General features: G+C 40.6%; 1 protein-coding gene across 2 annotated transcripts in view; it reads left to right on the top strand.

Moving 5' to 3' along the window:
• The first annotated feature begins 246 nt into the window (after positions 1-246).
• The window catches only part of tspan9a (tetraspanin 9a), a 144,864-nt gene continuing 125,137 nt past the window's right edge, over positions 247-19,973 (top strand). Inside the window, exons 1-2 of one of the 2 annotated variants that reach the window (XM_058644313.1) lie at positions 247-565; positions 14,445-14,501. The gene's annotated coding sequence lies outside the window, so the exon portion shown is untranslated. The remainder of the gene's footprint in view (positions 566-14,444; positions 14,502-19,973) is intronic. The other variant, XM_058644314.1, reaches the window with a different exon arrangement.

Below are 19,973 nucleotides of genomic sequence, written 5' to 3'. Positions count from 1 at the left end.
GGATTTATTGATGCAGTGTGAGTCAAGTTCACATTTCTTACCACCTTAATGTGATTTGGCTCATAATATTTACATTTCCATGGCCATGCTGTCAAATCTTACCCTTTATTTTTCATCCACCACGTCATTATAATACAGTTAAACACCTGGGAGTAATCGTAAATCTCAGCTCCAGCCCTCTGTTACTCTCATATGAAGGTCCGAGGCTGTGAAGCGCCCGCAGGAGTCAGTAACAGCCTCTCCGCCCCCCCCCCCTCCTCTTCCTCCTCTTCCTCCTCCAACTCCTCAAAGTTCATTTCCTCCTTGTCCAGCCGAATGACATATCACCCACCACTTCATCACCAAACGGAGAAGTGTAGCGCGGACAGAAAGTTGTCACAGGGAGTTGTGTTGTTGGACGCAGATTAGTGGGTTTGTGTGGCAGCAGCAGCAGCAGCAGCAGCGGGATTAAACACTCCAGTCGAGTGCAGCTGGGGGAAAGTTAGCTGACGGAAGCCGTCGCGCTCAAGTTGCCCGTGAGTGATTTCTCTCTCGTCTGGCTGTCGTGTGGACGGTGAACAGTCAGGTAAGACACTCGTCTGCCTGTCTGACTTTGTTTGTTTATGAGTGTGTTGCTGACTTGTTTTCGGCTCATAACGAGTCAGCGCTGTCCTTTACTGCGTCACTGTGCCTAATATTGTGACCTGCTTGTCTAGTCACGTCAAAGTTTAGTCAAAATGAGAAATAATAACCACAACATGATGTCTCTGGAATGAGTGGGTGAATAATTGGCTGCCAGTTTTAGTGACTTACTGTTGTATAACCGAAAACTGTTTGATATTGTCCTTTATTGACTCCTGTTGAGACTGAACTAATATTATTTTATGACTAAAGCTACTCATTTCTGGCAGGGGGGTCATGGCGTTTGTCACATGCCAAGAAGTTTGAATACCAATCATTTTTAATATTGACATCTTACAAAATGTATGTATATATTCACTCTTCAGTCGATTCAGTTATTTTAAAATGCATTGGCACCTGTCCTGTATAGCACCAGAGCACCTAATTAATGTATTTGTTTTCAGTGAGTTTTCTTTGTGCCTGTCTGGTAAAGACACACAGTGTAAAGTGGCATTATGAGTTTATCTCATGAGCGTGAAGGAATGTGAAGAATGAAATGCACAAATTCAGGGGTGACATCTAAATAAGATAAGAACAACACTTGCTCAGTGATAAATGCCTCACTGACTGTTTGTTATGCCATATGCCACTATCTACCTATCTATCTATCTAGACAGAATTATCAGTCAGGGCCCATTATTTAAATAATATGCTGATTATTACTTTTTTATTATATTTTTAAAATTCAAGAACACTTCAGTGCATACACTAAATGTGTATCAAACTTTTTTTTTTTTTAATCAGATGTAGGGAAAAAGAAAACTGAGCAAACTTTCACCTCCCCCAAAATTGATTATTGGCCATCAGCTGCCCTGATTTCTAAATATAGGCCTGAAGAAACATGAACCTAAAATGGACCTAAAATGTAACCACAATGATTATTTGTGACATAAGCTTAACCAAATGTGGCTTGAAATGTTTATTTTAATCTGATTGCCACCAAGGCGTGAAGCTGTTTTTCCATGCAGACCTCAGCCAGAATCTGTGTTTCCTGGTGTGATGACCGCTGTGTTCGCCCCTGTGTTTAAAAAGCTCCTGTAAAACAGAGTGAGGGATTGAAATTGAGAAGTGAGTGAGGACACGTCAAGTTTATTGAGAAGGCGTTCTTGTCTGATTTCAGCGATGACTTTGTTACTGTAGTCGCACAGTGAGTCTCTATTCTCAGAGAAAAAATGACCCCTGTCTTCATCTATCACATGCTTTTGTTGATGTGCTATATTTCTCACCACCTCAGGGGAAGAGTTGACTTCATAGCGGACATACTTTTGAAAGAAATATTGTTGGCCATTAGACACAGCGCAGAAGTGAAGTGGGGCCATAAGAAAACAGCAGCTCCCTATGGTGGCATGCTGTGGATGTCTATTCTAGTGTGTGAGAGAGGAGCGAGATCTTGCACCGTCTGACCCCACATTCCTGCGCTCCTCATGGCATGTTCATGGGGGTCACCACCAAAGACCCCGCACATACCCTCTTACCCATAACCTGCCGCTGAAAAGAAATACATTTCCTCCTAACCTGACTCTTGTGGCTAATTATTTTTTACAAGCTTAACAAGCTGAGATGGCTCTTTGGCTCTTTTCTTTAAAAACAAGGCTTTGCAGTCGTTCAGATTTTCAAGTGTTGGATTCATTTCCAAGTAGTCACTTCCACTGCTCATACCCATAATCAAAACCACTTAAATGAACGATCTAAAGCCTCAGCTTCCTCTTATTGTGTTCAGCTCTTCACCCAGGCCTTGGTTTATAAAATGGAATCGACACGGCGTCACTGACATCAAAGATTACGTCAACATACGCGGTAACTTTGCGTGTGACTATTTTGAGTCCGTAATAATCAAAACCTTTGTCAGGAGGGTTTCCTCTCAGGACATGCTGGTAAATTCTTTGCAGGGGTAAACAAGAGCAACAATGTGAGCCTCTAATAGTGTTTACTTCCTCAGCTTTCTCTCTGTCCCACACAGTTACCATAGAGCTCAGCTCTATGTCCAGTCCCTTCATGAAAGTTCTTATTCTCTGGGACGAGGGGGCAGGAACGTCCGTGCCGGGCAGATCTCATTCCACTGGGCCTCACAATGGATGTGCTGTGCCGCTGTATCAACATTTATTTCTCTCTTGTAGCCCCCCCCTTTTTCTTTTTCTGCCACTTTAATCACATCCCTCCAGGCCAATCAGCAACAGGAAGAGCAAGGCTGTGTCTGTGTGAGATACTGCTGCTGACCAGTGGGCACCGTGACTCACTCTGAGTTTGCATCTTGTGTCAGGGAATCCTTTTTATTCTAGCCCGAATTTCAGGCCTGCAGGCAAGGCTTCCCACATTTATATGCAGCCCACTGAGGCTGTGCGTTCATGAAATGCAGATCAGATATCTAACTCCCAAATATATATACTCAGTGTGCAGCAGCACATTCTGTGCCTATATTTTGACCACACTGTGTGACTGACATGCAGTTGTTTACCGTCTATTTCCGAGTCGCGGTCCTGCCTGCAAGTGCGGAAGATTTATCAGCTTTTTTTTTCAACCTAAATGAAGGCCCAGTCCACACACAGGCAGGTATTTTCAAGAACATCACCTTCTCTGTGTCTCATACAAACTCAAAGTTTTGGTTTAGGTCTTAGCTCCTGCCAAGGTGAAGATTTCCACAATCTCTGTTCACAGTGCTTGTGTGTTGACAGTGAAATGTGAGTGCAGGCCTGTAAAGTCCCGCTGTGTGCCGTTGTCTCCTCTGCTCTCTCCTCTCTGACATTGCACACCGACGTCATTACAGTTGTTCGCATGAGGTGAGTTGTGTAATGGTGTCAGACGTAGCCAAACTTGCGCTCATATTAGCGTTACTAACAGGACATTTAACTTTATTACACCTATACATACAGTTATTTTGTACCTGAACAAGAAACTACATTTTGTTTATATCTCTTTTGACTTATCAACCAGGGTTTAAAATGATGGTTATTTATCCACCTGTTGACTTGGTATGCTTTCAATAGCACTTCAAAGTCATTCTTTTTTTGTTTTTCTCATGTGGACAAAGATAGTTTTTAGAACTTATAGAGTGTGGTGTAGGATCATTTTCAAAACTGAAGGCTGAGGGCGTGTAGGAAGAAGACGCAGAAGGGAAAACGTCACAAAACGTATTATGTTTCTGTCAGACTGTTGTTTCTCTATAGTTAGCTGCTCGCTATCTGCATTTAAAATATATTATCTCTGCTCAAACATCTCAACCTCTAAGAGGCAATCTGTTAAATCATATGAAGGCAATGTGAATCAATGTAATCGCAGTTCACAGTATATGGGATGCAAGAGTATGCTGTGTTTTCTCATATGTGGCCATTGCATGATGCTGTTGTGTTTCAGTGCCGTGCATGATTTGTAATGTCAGACTTGTTGATTTTAGCTGGCAGAGTTTTCTCTTCTGACGCCCCATGTAGTCACAGCCTGTGCCGTTGCCTTTGTCTGTGTTGTTGTAGACTTTTGTGCAGGAATGTTCCTTGATTTTCAGTCGTCACACTTAACCCCACTTTGCTCCTGACGGCGGTGCTGGCGACGTGTGAATGGGTATGATTGAGTGATAGAAAATGTGCTGCACATAGGTGCACTGTATCAAAGTGTGAGTGAATGGCAAAACTAGTGTAAAGCAGCTTTGAGTGGTCATCAAGACTAGAAAAGCGCTATATAAATACAAACCATTTAACTATTTACCAAGAAGCGCCAATTAAAAGTTTCAGGCGTGGATTCTCCTGCTAAAAAAAAGTAAACTAGACAATTAGTAGGTTTGCACAATCATATCTAAAGTGATCGTGTGATATTGAAACTGTGTGCTCCACCAACAGCACTCAAGTGCTCTGAACAGTTGCCTGATTACATGCTGAGTCATAGCTGCTGCTGTTTCCTTCACCATGCAGCTCCAATAAAGTGCAGTCTGGACAAGTAACGCTACATTTAAAGATGGATTATAGAACACATAACATACTGAGGTGCACACAGCTTTTTTCCTCTTCACTCGCACGCACTGTGTGTTTGTATTTGAAAGAGTGTGTAGACGTGGGGTAAAGAAAACTAGGTCACATACTGCAGAGTCTTTGAGACTGCAGACTGTTTTGGTTTTTACTCTGAAATCAACCGGGGGTTATAGAGGTTCTCTACTGGAACTTTAATGGCCAGCACACAGAGTGTCACTTACAAAGTCCGCTAAAATATAAGCTAGCTCCCTAGCTTCCAGTCAGTTGTCGCTAAGGGGGAACTTGGACTTTGTAAGGCACGTTAGTGATTAAAACTTGTGATATAGCTTTTTATAGCATAGCCACAAAATATTAAAATGTGTGTAGCTCTCTGTGTGTTCTTTGGATTTTTAAACAAAATGTTTTACTTCTGCTTGTGGTGAGCTTTTCTTGCCTGCCTTATCCAATTATCAACTATAAAAGAAGATTGCCAAGGGTGCAACACATTTCTTTCAAACAATTGAACAATTGTGCCTCTCAGATCAATCTCCTCTAACTTTTTCACTTCCCTGTCTTTTTGTGTTACTGAGAGTTGAACGTTTTTTCTGAGAAACAAAATGGAAGAAAGCCAGAGTCTGGTTGCAATTAATGGCAAGTGTGTCATGTTGTACATGTGGTCCTTGTCAATAGGAAATTGTCCTTTCGGACATTGTTTGTGTGACTGGTGAAGCTGCAGCGCTGTGGTGAAAAGACTCCTTTTTAAATGGAAAGGGTTACATTAATGTAGACATGTTTCATGCTTGACTGGCTAGTGCTGATTTCATTGGATTTTTATTCACTAGTTGACTTTTATTGCTTTCATTGCACGATAAATCGTGATTAGTTCATGATTGTAGAGAATCTCATTATCATGCCTCAGACCATTTGACCATTTTATGTGACATATGGCTCCAATGACCATAAACCAAACTTTCATCGTGGAATATTTTATTATATTCAATGTTTTCAGCTTTCTAATAACTGTATAGCCCAACTGGATACTATGTGACACTTTTCTGTGCTGTAGTCTGGAAAAGGTGACCACTCAAACTCAAAACTGTGTATATATACAGTATATTGTATCATATCAGCCTGTACTCTGTTGTTTTTGTAATTAAGTATTCTGCTCTGTTTTACATGCATAGATAAAATGCAGCCATTTCTGGGAATCAAAATCAGATACATGCCCAAGACTTTCCCCTCAGTGCATCATCACACATGGTTTTAGCTAAATCTTATCTCAGACTTTTTTTTTTGGTTTAGCAAGAAACCGCCTGTTGTTGTTTTTACTCATGGAATCCTTACCCAAATTACCAATTTTACATGAGTAAAGTAAATCAACACATATATACTGTGTTTGTGTATATATATATATACATATATATGTATACATTTCCAGTTTCCACTGCTTTATCCTCCACATGAGGGTCACGGGGGGTGCTGTGCCAATCTCAGCTGACTTAGGGCGATGGGCGGGGTCACACCGTGGACAGATCGCCAGTCCATCACAGGGCTACATATAGAAACAAACAACCATCACTCTCACATTCCCACCTACGGTCAATTTAGAGTGTCCAATTTACCTAATCCTCATATTGCATGTTTTTGGACTGTGGGAGGAAGCCGGAGAACACACACCCACACACAAACATGCAATCTTCATGCAGAAAGGACCTTGTTCCGACCTGGTCACAAACCCGAGCTTCTTGCTGCAAAGGCAAGAGTGCTAACCACAACACCAACCGTGTGGCCGCGTAAATCAATCAATGGAATATAATTCCAATGCTGCCAAATTTGCTTGCACATCTTTGGGGAGATGCCCTCCCCTGTTGCTTGTTGGTTCAATAAAAAGAACTACCTTCTTTTAACTTGCTGTGATTAATTGTACACATGGGAGCCTCATTGGCAAAGCAGAGGCAGCTCTCCTCGCAGCACATGCCAATGCTGTATTCAAAATCACCTTTGTGGGTCACAGCAGAGTCCATTGCTTCCCAGACTGAGACCTCACTATGGTAATTGAACTCTTAAAGATGCTCTTTAGATGCTCAGTGACCACTTCACTGGTTACATGCTGCTTTGAAACTTGGCTCTTCCATCAGCAGTGAATCATAATTTAGGGAAGAGGTCAGCAATAATTGACTTGTTGCTTTACATGTTTGGGAATCATTTCGTCTATGCTGCTACACATTACTGCCCTGTCCAAGTGTGATTGATTCTGGGGAGAAAAAAAATTGGAAGAGCCATGAAATGAATAATCGTATGACATTACTTTAGTGTTTATTTATTTATTTAACACCTTAAATTAGACACACTTGGTTTATAAACTTTAACCTTAGACTGAAGAAAACACATCGGTTGATCCTTTTATTGAGAAATCGTGCATCCACAAACCTAAATGAATGTTTTTTTTACTAAATTTCAAAGAACCAATTTACCTTTGTAAATTAAACTGAGGCAAATATTTGTCCGTGCTGTCGAATGTTCTGTTTTATTCATACATTTAAAAACGTCGTACGAAGACAAATTATAGTGGAGTTAGTTATTTCAATGCATCTGAAGCCAAACTGCATTTAAGGCTCCATTTTCTGTGGGTACGCTACACATCACTGAAATGTGGCCTTTTGCCTCTTTGGCTATTTGCTTTTCAGTCTTTCTCTGATTTGTATTCATGTCATGTTATGGCAAGCTGGACATGTGGTGGAATCATTTATGCCTCTTTTTAGTGGTTTACTGCCTGTGACAGTTGAACGCAATCATGCACTGGTTGAGGCTCCGACCCGAGCTTAAACAACCCTTTTTCCTGATGCTTTGTGTTTGTTTTAGCTACTAATTTTGTTACATATAGATGCATACATTTAGAGACAAAACCACCGTCTCTGAAGTCGTATAGTCCCTCCCTCTAGGTCCCTGATAGTCTGTTTGCCACAAACTACAAATTTACACTGTGATGATCCAAAGAGTAAAAAAACAGTTTTCTCAATCTTTTAACATAAAACAAATAAAGATTTTTGTGAAGGTTTGTTAGGTGTAAAATCTTAATCTTGTCATTAAAGTTGTCAAGTTTGACATTCTCTCAAAACCCTCAGGCAAGTAATTCCAAGATAAACTACAGTTTTTATTTATAGTTATTTCAGGGTCAGTAAACGGGGTTTGCATATTAATTTACGTAATAACATAATTCCCCGCGATGTTATTTGTATTTACACAAAAGCAGCTCAAGGGAAGGGTGAAGTGTTATTTCAGTGTTCTACTCTAATAGTCCCAAATAGAACTTGAAAGTTGTGGGTTCGATTCCCAGCTCTGCTAGTGTGCATGCCGATGTACTTTGGGCAAGACACTTAATCCCAACAGCTGTGAATGAGTATGAAAGTGTGAGTGATAAGCAGCTTTGAGTGCTCATCAAGACTACAAAAGTGCTATATAAATACAAACCATTTGCCATTATTTTTCCATTATAGGCATTATTTGACTGGCGTAAAAAAAAAAATCCTGAAAAGAAAATGTATCTCAGTGTCAAATAGATTCACAATAAAATCCTTTATATCTTCTTGCTTAATGCAGACATCAGAGCAAGCTGTAAATAAATATCTGGCATGCGCTTTCGCGTCTGACCTTCTCAATTTAAGAAGCATAGCATGAAATGGAAACAGTTCCATTTTGTGAAGTACTTTGCAGCCTTTTCACTTCCAGGGACTTTTGAGTATTCAGAATGAAGCAGTGGGTAGAAAAGCTCAAAAATCAAATCTCAGAATGTAAATTCTATTTTGGGAGGAAGTGATGCCTGTCTGTTCAGGGCAATAAACCAAAGTGGCGCTTTTGAATAACTGGCACTTTTACAATATGAGATTGTTCAGCCTGGCATGCATCAGTGGGACATACAGAAATTGATATTACACAGCAAATTGCACTTTTAATGCTTGAGGCAGACAAGCTTTCCACCCCTTGTCATGCTGAGGAGAATGGAAATGACTGGCTATTGCTGGATTTGAATTTGTCGGCCGCTTATATGATTTTATTCAGGACATTGTGGTGCTAATGGTAGGTTTGGTTGGTATTATGATGTCTTTAAAGACTTTTTTTTGAATGAGGTGAGAAGAGAAAGTTACTTTTTGCCGTTAGGGTCCTGGTTCTGACACTGGTGGAACTTGTCTTGGAGGCTTTTGTTCTTTCAGATCTGGCCAACAAACTGCTTGGCATTAAGTTGAAAGTGATGCAGTCTGCTTGACCCATGAACCTCCTCCCTCCTTCTCACTTTGCCTTCTCTCTAAGCAGCACTGGAGGGTTGTAACAGGGGACCCTTTTGCCCCTTCACCACCACTTGTTTGACACATGTGTTCACATATTCTGAGAGATCTTGCTTTGCATGCAAATTCAACACATGTATGGTGAACTGGCTTGTGTATTCTAAAAAGAATGGGCTGAAGGACAGCAGTATATAGTAAATGTGCTAATACATTTATTGTGGATTAAAGCTAAACTATTTAGTGACATATCGTAACTGCAATATCATTTTTTGTCAAGCTTTAGGTTTAGATTCAAAACATGACAACATTACATCATCATCAGAATATGAACACTTATAATGTAATGCAAGGATGAGAATTTGAATATATTTATTGTTTCCAAAATGTATTCATTTATTGCATTTTATAAAGACATGAACATAGAAATCAAAACAATAAAACTATTAAATTTAACCTGTCCTATTTGATAATTGCATTGTTGTAAATTTCATTTGAAAACGGCTAAGGGTTCAGTCATTTTGTGAATGTAAATAGACGAGTAACGAGATCTTTGAATGTGCATTCTTTTCAGGAAAGAACACAAGTGTCATGTGTGTTTGAAAGACGTGAATATTGTTCAAAATTAAGACTTTGTTGTCTATTTGTTTCTGAGCAAACTGAACAAATCTCTTCTTAATGCTAACATACACTAAGGAAAGCAAATAATATACACTAAGTAGTCCATTCAGCATCTTTCTTCCACTTTATTTTTTCCATTTTACTCCCAGAAATATTGATTTATAATCCGCTTCATACGTCACTCTGAAGAATCCAGGCTGTTTGCGGCTGTGTTTGAGATTGCCTATTAGCATCAAACTGGCACCATGGCGGACAGGCCTTTCTAATTGTATATTAGCAATATTTGATTTTCATAATGGTTATGAATAGAATAGATAGCATATGCAGGAGTGTGGGCAGTATTTCTGCCTTTGTTACAGCTCAGCTGTCACAAATGAGCCTGCTCTTAATATATCTCTCCAAGTCTCCGAGAGTTTCCATGGTAATTATGTTCCGAGTACGTGCTGATTCCTCCCAAGAAATGACTTAGAAAAAAAAAACAGTTCTTAACTCTTGGCAGACCAATAAGTGTACTTCTTATGAAAAGAAGTATTTATTCTTAGAGATGATACAGATGTTTTATATATCTTCAGCCAATTAATAACACTCGTTTAATGGAGGGACTCTATTCTGAAACATGGGGCTTTAATCAAATTAATTCCCACCAATCTTTGCGATTTCCGTTTGGATAAAGCAAAAGCAGGCTAAATGTGTCACACATCCATCTTCTACCACTTTATTGTCCTGACAAAGGGTGAAAGGCGGGGTATACAGTCCATCACATGGCCACAAAGGCAAAAGGGCTAACCACTACAGCAACCCACATGGCCCACGTGTCATACAGTACAATCAAAAATGAATGAAGTGATCTGAAAATAGCAGCTACTATTTTAGGATGCATGTGATGTTAAAGTGAAATTGTCCAGAGTGTCGTTTGGTTTGTCTTTCCATTAGCTGTAATAGAATTCTCTTTACTTTACTTTCTGCTTCTCTTTACCTTGTTTTAAGATCGGGATTTAGAAATGTAACTGTGCATGTGTACACGTTTGAAAAGCTGTTGTTGAGTCATACAATTGTGTTCCCACTCCACATTATGAACCAATACAATGCTCATACTAACAAAGATGCTGAGAAGGTCAGACAGAGCGGAACGACAGTGGAGTTTGTGGTTTAAATGCTAATCATTTGAGAAATGGTTATTAACCGTTTAAATTCACTTGTTATTCTCAAAGTCCAAGTAGTGTGTGTGTGACTACTAAGTGTGACTATCTTACTGAATACAGGTCTTATGCTCAAGCTCTTCATAAAAACATTGTAATGCTGTAGAGGGCTGAAATGTTTGGGACCAGTAAGGCAGAATATTTTTTCAGCCAGGCCACTTAAATGTCAGCCTGCATTGTAGAGGTCAGCAGTGGCTTCAGGCATCACTGTTCTCCAGTCTGACCTGTGACCCCCATTTTGTGTTGTGTGGGATCCAAAAAGCCACATGTTCTGAGACGAAATTGCAGTGACTAAAGTTTTCACTGTTAGAACTCTCAGCATCATTATCAAGTATTTATGGAAATGAAGTTCCCAGAAATTGATGTTGGGTCACACAGTGTTTGTGTGAACGCTCCAAGCTGCCAGCTAGCTTTCGGAATTGATCACCGCCACATTTTTGTTGGTGTTCATCCAGAGTGTGTCTGTGTCCAAGTCTCCTGCTCTTGTCATTGTGTCCGTAAAATTTTATGTTTTGTTCAACTGCCATTTGAATATTAATCAATGTTTTTTCATTGTGCTCCACCTCGTAGCAGCCCTGAAGTAAGATGAAGCTGTGCGATCATGCTTCACCTATTTCAGATTTGACATTTGTGTCTAAAATACACCGTAGATCATGATGCGACTATATTTGACTATATTTGACAGTCTGATCAGAGAGAAAAATGACTTTTTATCTTCCCTGATTTGGTGTCCTTGCACTGTTTGCAAGGACGACTGATCCTGAGGCTGGAGGGCTTTCTGGCTCAGGTCGACTGCACTGCTGCATGTTCTAAATTTCACTTTTAGAAACTGAGGAGTCAGGCGTGCAGATAGGTAGGTTGATGGGGGGGGGGGGACATAGTGGTCACATAAACTTTTCAGAAACAAAACCACATTACAAAACCAGTACAAGAAAAGGGAATAGTGGTGGTGCACTTAATGTTTTTATTATTGATTAATCTAATCAATTATTTTGAAGGCCTAGTTTAATCTATAAAATTTTAAAAAGCGGTGGTAAGAAATTGGCTTGAATTTGTCAGATATCACTTGTGGTTAGTATTGTGGCCTTAAGGATTCTGGTTCAGCCGGTTTGCCTGAAGGCCTCTCTCTATAAGTGGGTTTTTCTTCAGGTACTCTAATGGCGTATTTCCACCGGCTCTACACACCTTGGCACGGCATGACACAGCACGATTAGGTTGCATCTCCACTACAAAAAAAGTACCTACTTAACGTGGGCAGAGTCATCACTGCATGGCTGAGTGAAACTGCGGTGACTTCGTTTTATACGCGACACACACACATATACGAGTGACTAGTGACTTTACACCAGACTCCTGTAGTTGTTGGAGATTAACCCACGTTTTTAGGATTGTTAAGTAGTTTTAACTGATCTACAGTTCGGCGCTGTTCGGCTTGATTTGTGTGTGGGACGTCTCTTCCTGTGACGGCACTCTGGCCAGTCAGTGGCCGGCAGTCTGACCAATCATAGTTGTTGGTCCCAGCTGGCCTTTCAGGCTCTCAACCTGTCCAGAATGTAAATTGGTAAACACATTTTTAGACTAGCAGAGTCTGGGATCAAACCCCTAACCTCCTGGTTGAACCGTACCTCTTGCCTAATATTGGCTGACATTGGCTCCAGCACTCCTAAGACCGTAGAAATGTTTAGGCAAATGAATATTAAAAGAATGGATGCAGTGACCTGGAGTGGGATAGAAAGACCTCACAGAAAAATACGCTGGTATTCTGTTTCATTCAGATCCTGTTGGCAGATTCCAGTTTCGAGAACTTGAAAAGTAAAAGACTGATAAAAGGGCAGAGCCTAAAAAAAGAAGTTGGTCTTGGGATCTGGAGAGAGAGAAGGGAGAGAGAGGCAGTACTAAGAATAAACTGAAGGAACTTCTCACGCTCCTGCCTTTATCATAAAGCCCAGTGCAGACCTGTCTACTGCAGCCAAGTACTTGTAGAACTATGGTACCTGACCTTCAGAGTGCTGCATCTCACATGTCCAAATATTCAGAAACTGTTAGGACAGGTTCAGACAAATATCAGGCACGGACACCTGGGTGGTTGAGTCAGACGTTCTGGGTGATTTATAGGTGGTGCAATGACATCGAGCTTTCAAAGCACTCACAGTATATCCTTACCATCCGGACTCTTAAACTGTCAAGGTCATTAACCTATCCCACTTTTAAATGTGAACGGCAAACAAACAGTAGTTTCAGTCCAGTTCACACAGCCGTGTGGCAGGTGTTTCTTCTGTTTCCTGTCATTGTGTCTGCTTCAGATATTTGACTTCACACCTGTTTTTTTTTTGACATGTCCTCTGAATTGATACCCAGAGCATGGTGCTATGTACTGGAGGGTCCTGCAAAGTATTAAGATTACTTTGCAGTTTTGCCTCCAAGCCTGTGATGGAAGTAGTTGAATATTATGTGAAATGTCAGTTCCTGGTTCCTTTTTGCTTCTCTGCCACCACATTATAGTTTTGAAGCCAATAAAGAAACTTAGAACTGCAGTGTGTGACTTTTGACTTTGACCAGATGTCTCTTGGAACAGTGCTACTGTGCTACCAGCTGAAAGGTTGGTCCGCTTGACAGAGCCTGATTTCAGATAATAATGTGGCATCATTTCTATTCACAAATGACCAACAACTGAAAATAATCAAAAGTTATGCACTTGAAATACATGCCTTTGTTTTTGGCTGAAGCAGAGGGAAATGATGGTAACTACATGTCAGGTCTGTTTGGTTGTGCCTTTAGCTCTACTTTTTACTTGCCTCCTTTCATCCCATTCTTCCCTTTCTGCTACCTTCCTCTTCAGTTTATTTATTTTTTTAATCTTTCACTAATTCTTTTCAGCCGTCTGTCTGAAAGAGCAGCAGAACCAGACAGTCGCATGTTAAGTGGAGCACCTGCCATGGCATCGTGGTAACTTGTCTTCCTGACCAGAAATTCAATGAGTGTAGCAGTGACGGCACCAAAGGGCCACTGGCTCTGGTTCTGTACTAACTTGACATTGTGAGGCTGAGATTCCCCACATGAAAGCAGAAAGAAATGCTGCCTGGTGCTGCAGAGTCTGTCACAGCAGACAGAGGCCCACGTTCGGTGATTTAGTGTGAGCTCATGGGACAGATTCAGCCTACAGTTTTCCAATAGACACTGACTCACAAGGAACACGACCCTGCTGTGCTCATTATTCATCATCTAATATATGAAACATACTCCGAACATCTTGGATGCTTAAAATAGTTGTACATGACTATGTTTTTTAAGGCAGTTGGGCTATTTGATCTTGTGACAGTTCCTCATAGTGGTCAGAAATAGCATAATTGGGATGGGAGTCATTGGCGTGGGCTGTAATTTTCCTGTCCAATGGCAAAGATTTATCCAGATGCTAGTAGTGACTGCGCTTCGGAGCCTGTATACTGTCGAATACATTTTCCACGGTTTAATGTGTCACTGTGTTTGAAAGATGTGTTTTTAATGGCGACATAATTGTGCACATGTTCAGACAAATGTCCATATCTGCCACTGACAGCTGCTGGTGTTGAGCTGCCTTCACCACTCGCTGCTCTTTTCTCCACATGCTTCCATAGCTGCATACAACTGTGAACATCTGCCTGCTTTTTAGCAGCATGAATCATTATTGCTCTGTGATTTATTTTCTCAATTAGCAGATTATTGTATTAAAGAAATTGTCCTTTTTTTTTTTCCCTTCCTCTGTTTGACAGACTGTCACGGGTGAACCAAAGATCCCACTGCCACAATTTTAGGTCACATTGGACCCGGTAAGAAACTCTTTTAAATTTTAATAAACATAGGTGTAATATAGGGACGTTGAAACAAGTGTTCGAAAAAGTTCTACCAGAGGAAGCCAGCACTCTTCTATAAGAAATAAAGAAAGTATCAGGAATATTTCACACAGTCTTGACCCCAGTATTGTGTAAAAGTGTTTTTTTTTTCTTGGTTTACTCTTGGGTTTTGTAATAGAAAAGACAATATACATTCCAGGAAGTACACACCTGGGAGTGAATTACAGATGGTGCAGGCTGAGGACTGACTCGCTTGCTCTGGTATGGGTGTGCTTCCTCTCAACCTGCCTCCATACTTTAGGGTGGGTGACTACAGGAAATATCCCCCTCCCCCTCCGCTCTCACACAAAGAGCAGAGCCTCTTAAATTTCAATTTCAAGGACTTGACCTGCATGACCTCTAGTATTGCCTATCGGGGACGTAAATAATTTTTGATTGGAGAGACACATGAAATAGAATTATTACACCATCTGTTCACATATTTTAATCATTGTAAAAGTTAGGTAAACAGACTTTTTTGTCTAACACGTGATTTCACTTCCATCACAGTAACACGACAGTTGCTCTGCATTAGTACAACTTCAGTGTGCTGTGTGTGTGTGTGTGTGTCAGTGTTGCTCTACATTCTGACGCACACACACGTGTTGGCCCTGTGAAATCTACAAAGATGACTTACTTCAGCTGTGACTGATCAGTTAACACCAGCTCTGAGCTATAGTGTGCATGCAGACTGCAAACCTCAGTATGCTTGGAAGCACCGCTAGAGGCAGACGGGACAGATATGGTCCTGATTCAGCCATGGACTTTTATTTCTCTGTGTGTGGTTTTGCATTACATTAATATGCACACACTCTTTGCACTGTGGACGCTTTGGACATCCGAAAGCACTACGTCTGTGGGGCTTTTCTCTTACAGTAGCGGCAATTATGTGACTCCATTGCAAGTAATAAAAGGCCATTATTATTCTGTTTGAAAAGGAAAATAATTTTTTTCCTAACGCCTGATTAACGAAGATGAGGCGAATCGAAGATAGCAAATAAAATATTTAGAATATATTAATTCACCCCCGTTTAACAGTGCTACAAAGTAAAAGACCACAGACCTTGGTCAGCGTGAAGCCTTTCATCTCCACACTCTCCAGTTAACATTTCAGCATGAAGTAGAATTTATTGCTGGTATTAGACTAACCCAGTGCAAATGCACACTTGAAATATGAAAGCTAAAAAATGGAAAATGACATGATCCTGGGGCTATGCTAATATGAATGAGGAAGCAATCAGGATTTCCATGTAAAACAGGCACCACCAGGTGTCTGTCGGCACAGTGAGGGAAAGACTGCTGCTGAGGATGAAGCTCCATGTCAGCATCAAGCAGCAGTCAAGCCTCAGAGGACCCTTTCCTTTTAAAAACCCAGAGCCAGGAGTCTGCTAAATGTTCTGATTCCAGGTCAAACTCTTTGATTATATTCAGGTTCAGCGTCTTAAGCTCCAGTTGTTCACTATGGTAGTAGGCTGTGTGGTGTAGCAGTGACATCTGGCAGGCTCTGTGGGTTCTGCAGGCAGTTACCATGACAAATGCCCAGAGAAAGATCATGAATGCCTTTTTAAATTGTTATCTTAGGTAGGCATCATTCATCTATGAATGCTTCAGACAGTTACAGTGGTAGGATATTGCGTTGCGCTATTTTAAATCAGTCACAGCAACATCTGCGCTCTTCGTTAGCCCAGAGTTATAAAGAAGGTGGTCCATGGTCCGTGGAGACCGGTTGGTCTGAACAGGCTTTTTTTCTCTGGAGGGAAAAAAGAGAAATTAATAGCCCAGGGTTGTCACCATAAATCCCTGTGAGACAGGCTGGATACTTTGCCTCGGGAGAAGCTTTTATTTGTCGTGCCGATTCACTTTGCTTTTTTAAATTCTGCTCACCGTTTTCTCCTTTAAGACAGGTCCAACAAGGGCAAGAGTTAATGGTCGGATTTTTGCAATCCATCACACTGCTGTTTAAATTGGCTTGCCTTTTCAACTGGTGCAGTAAGGGAAGTCCTTTTTTTCATCTCCCAATGCAAATTCATGCGTTACTGAAACCATGCATCTGATACTTGAATCTAACATGAACATTGAGTCAATGTTGCAGTTTCTGCTTTTGAAGTGTGGACACAGGTGCTTACATTGCTGGTGGGGAAGCTCATTTCAGGTCCAGTTATTTATTCAAACATTCTGCAAACGAACAACTAGAACAAGGAAACTTGATAATTATGTAAAACTGAAATGCTTTAAAAGGGTTTTTATTTACAGTTTACATGCACAAATGGAAGTGTCTATATTACCGAGCAAATAACATCAGCTATTCGTCTACAGACCTCCTTGCAAAATCCAAAAGGTTCCGCTGTGGTGTATGTTTCTGCAACGCTGTCAATCAAAATCTGGTTCCGCTTTTTCGACAGTTCCTCCACTGCCCACTGCTCCATTGACTCCGAGAGAAGCTGAGCTTCCCTGGAAGTACAAGTACTAGTGACACGTTCTAAACGCGTTCTATCACACGTTTAGTATTGAAATGTCAATACAACACAGTACATATTTGATGACCTTTTAGCAGAAGCTGACCTTCCCTTAGAGCAATCGCCTCTGGTTGGATGTGGTAAAGGTGTTTGTGAAATCCCTCATAAATAAGGCAAAAAAAGCAGTTGGGAGATTTCTCTGACTGGAAAAAAATAATTGTCAGTTGGATCATTGGTAAAGAATTTCCAATTACATTAATCAGTTCATCAGTACAGTATTGAACTGCTGTCTGTCTACATATCCTGTTCTACCGTCATCATTCAGCCTCTCAACCTGAAGCTGGTGTAGCTGCACTTAGTTCGCTTTAGCTGCCCAGTTGGTCTTTGTCGTACTTTTGTAGCTGACGTCCATCAAGTAGCGATTTAGTGACTATATATACAGAACAGAATTATAGCTTAAGTCTAGATCTTATTGAATTCATATTATTGAGCAATTCAGGGCAAAAAGGAAGCTCGAATAAGTGTTTTCACGATGTGTCACTGGACTTCCTCTGACTCCAGCCAAGAGTGGTTTCAGGCAACATTACTCAGTACACAAAAAACATGAGTGTGGTCAGGGGGATTGAGAAAAGGGGAGCATGACGGAAGTGATGGAGAGGATGAAGGCAAGAGAAAAGGGCACTATATTTTACAGCCACAGTTGAGCTCTTTCTGTAAAAAAACCCCAAAAAAATATCAAGGTTTTGCTTCGCTGCACTTCACAGCATGGCTCCCCAGCCTCTGTGTTTGATGGCTTTGTTAGTCGACCACAGCACAACACATTCACTTTGGTACGGTCAGATGAGCTCAATGAGGATCCTGGCCTTTAATCAAACTTTAAGTGATGCTGCTGGATGTTAACTTTTGGTTCCTAAAAGAAATTAGTTTTGTGCAAGTAGCACAAATTAAAATATATGAAATGACATTTTACTTTGATTCTTTGGACGTCCTTGGAATTAGGTAGGACATGTTTGGGTCTGTCGTGTGTCAATGTCAGGAGTGTTTCTGTGTTTTTAAATTGCTTGCCAAATGTAATTATTCAAGGCCTACACAAATGAATCATTTTGGACCTGTTAGAGCTCATACATATTGAGCATGTTGCCCTTGGGAAGAGAGAGGTACCTTTTACTGAAAAAAGCAATTTGTTCTGTATATATAGTGATATTTTCCATTTTTTCCACTTTTTAAACCTTTTTATGGTACTATTTTCATATATTCTTTTCAGGTGATTTATTTGCACGTTCATAGTATTTTTCAAACCTCCTTTGACCTCCTTTGACTCCTTTTGGCTTACTAGTCCTAATACAGTATATAGCAGAAGAAGTCGAAGCAAGTTCCAATAGCTCTCATAGCTTTCTGTGATTTCAGACATTTATATTGGCTGTGTGCCAGCAACTGTACCTAATGATATATTGCAAGTCATATTTCCATATCTTCAATCCTGCCTAATGAGCTCTGAGAATGGACACAGATGAGCAGGTATTAATCTCTCACAACCGCTTCAGCTAATTTTGGTCTTATCAAATGACTGATTATCTTCCTCTGCCTCTGTTACAGAAGCAGAAGCAGAGGAGTGCTTGAAATGCCCACTGTGGATTTGACTCCAAATTGAACAAGTGTTTTAGTTAGGCCTATGTATTTAAATAAAGAAAACAATCAGGTGAAGATAAATTGAATTCATTAAAACTGTTAAAAATGTTCAAGGACGGTTATTCGCCTTGTAGCCGAGTGCCGCTCCGCGCGTTGCATTCTCTAAAACTTCACCTGAACTTTTACATTTGCCGCACACAGCTACATTCACCCCTTGTTCATTCAGTCCTTGTTGAATCAGCCGAGCTGAAAGTGGCACTTCTTTCAAACTCTGCCTCTTGAAACTTTCTCTCACAGCTTGTGTGCCAGTTGCCAGTGGTTGTTCCAAATTTAGGCTCCGTCCCCTGTGCGTGGACCTGAATAGCATATAAAAACCCCAGAGTTGCTGTTGAGTGACGTTTTAGTGGCTGGTGAAGAGCTCTTAACAATACCTTTGAGCATTTCGCTCCAACTTCTTGCGCTCTGTGTCACTCTGTCTCGCTGCAGTGAGAGACTTAGGATTAATATTCACGCTGACTGTGTCACAAGGCCTTCATACTCCCTGTAAATGATAATGGAGAGGTTTTTTTGTTCAGCATAACCTAATGGCTCTGCTCTCTAGTACCATAAGTGTATGATTTTACAGTGAAACCCTTTTGTTTACCACTTACAACACAGTGCTACAGCAGCAGATGAGACGTCGTATATGTTGACATTTATAACTGTTAACATTGTAGCAATCAGTCTTGAATTCCAGTCCTCTCGAGCTGAATTGACATTTGAAAGCATACATTTTAAAAACCGGGGATTGCACCCAGAACACCGTAAAACCAACAGCACGAGTCATGTTACGTATGGATCCTGAAGAAGCACCCTCTCTAATAATCAGAGAGACACACACACACACACACACACACACACACACACACACACACACACACACACACAGTCAAGCAACCTCTAAGACACATCTGTCAAACTGGTGGCCCGGGGGCCACATGTGGCCCTCCAATCGATTACATGTAGCCCGCCCACCACTGTGCAAGGTGATGGAATAGAGACAGAATATAAGACTAACCCTAACCCAATATTTTTATAATAGTAATAGGACATTTGGTTGTAATCATTGCTTTATTAAATGTATTACACTCAACATGAAATTACATATATTTAAGCTGTTTTAATCACAATTACCCTTGTCATTATTTGCTAGATTTTCAATTTAATTCTCTGTTTTTGTGCATCATAAATATGTTTTTATTGTGAACCATTTTATATCAAAACAAGCACTTTTACTTTGCAATTCTGGAGACAGCATTTAACAGTGACAATCTTATATGCCGTT

The sequence above is a fragment of the Solea solea genome, chromosome 12 (assembly GCF_958295425.1).
Source record: "Solea solea chromosome 12, fSolSol10.1, whole genome shotgun sequence".
In the NCBI taxonomy this organism is placed as follows: Eukaryota; Metazoa; Chordata; class Actinopteri; order Pleuronectiformes; family Soleidae; genus Solea; species Solea solea.
The sequence above is the reverse complement of the archived record's forward strand: the minus strand, read 5'-3'. Positions and strand labels throughout refer to the sequence as shown.